Source organism: Nicotiana attenuata, chromosome 11, assembly GCF_001879085.1.
Source record: "Nicotiana attenuata strain UT chromosome 11, NIATTr2, whole genome shotgun sequence".
Taxonomy (NCBI): domain Eukaryota; kingdom Viridiplantae; phylum Streptophyta; class Magnoliopsida; order Solanales; family Solanaceae; genus Nicotiana; species Nicotiana attenuata.
The window spans coordinates 53,574,434-53,575,836 of record NC_031999.1 but is presented as its reverse complement, the minus strand read 5'-3'; positions in this window follow the sequence as shown (position 1 = coordinate 53,575,836).

Below are 1,403 nucleotides of genomic sequence, written 5' to 3'. Positions count from 1 at the left end.
ACCACGCCCCGCGGGTGCTGGGGTACCTCGAGCTGGAGAGGGGGCTGAAGATGTAGCAGCTGCTGGGCTGGCTGGCTGTGCGTGTTGATACCCAATTTTTCCCTGTATATTTTTTATATGCAAATACTTTCAAAATAGTATATATATGCATATATAAGCATGTCCAAGTATTTTATTATTTTTTCTAATTTTCAAAAAAAGATTTTTAAATCGATTTTTTGCCCTATTTTAGCAATACAAAAGCCAATAAGTGTTCTTCAAATTATCATTTTGGTGATTAATCTATTTTATTCTTATATTTATACCAAAATATAGCTAAGGTAATTTTTTCGCATTTTTACAAACTTATTTAGTAATTTTAAAGCTAAATTGCATACAATTGCAATTTTAGCCTATTTTGAGACATAATAGCTTTTTATAATTATGAAATTGATTCCAGTATTTTTATTTAATATTTATATATTATTAATTAATTTAGTACCTTTAATTTGTTTCCAGAAATTATCTTACTATTTTTTATAAAATAAAAAGGGAAAAACTGGCTATTTAAATACTAGCCCTGCTTTCACTTCAATTACAGCCAAAATCAACCACCCCAATAACCCAATTCCAATTTCAAACGGACCAGCCCAAGTCCTAATATATAACCCGACCCCTAACCCGTTAATAAAACCCGCCCGGTTTTCTTTTGATCTAGGCCGTTGATCATTTTGATCAACGGCCACGATTCCCCCTTACCATTTTAATTCACCTAAACCCCAACCCTAATTCATTTCCCTCCAGAGACGCCTCCTTGAAACCCCTTCGTCTCTCAAACCCACTCGAACCTTCTGATAAGCTAGGATTTTACCATAATTATACCCCTTACGTGCTATTGCTTTGGTCACAATTCACCACAAAATAGTCCCAAAAGGCTTACAAGTTGCGCTTGATTGCAGGTTTGAGCGACAAGATGACACATGTCAAAGATCGGCTCAAAACGGAGTGAAACCTGCCAAGTGTCAAGAACAAGTGAAGTGGGGAACAGGAAGACCTAGCGCGGACCGCACTGATTTGCCACGCGGCCGCGCTAGGAGATTCAGAGGGGTAACTTTTGAGGTGAAAGCCACGCGGCCGCGCTCCATTTCTGCGCGGTCCGCACAAAGGAAGTTCAGAGAAGGTTTAAATCCCACGCAGCCGCGCTGCATATCAGTGCAGTCCGCGTGAAGGAGATTCAGAGACATGGAATTTTGGCCAAGTCAAGCTATGCGGTCGCGCCCCATTCCTGCGCGGTCCGCGCCAACCCTCCGCCGCGGCCGCGCTACATTTGTGCGCGGTCCACGGCCCCCAACTTCAGAGATGAGTTTTTAGAGTTCAATGTGCCTAATGCGGCCGCGCTGACCCCGCAGGGGTATTTTTGTCCA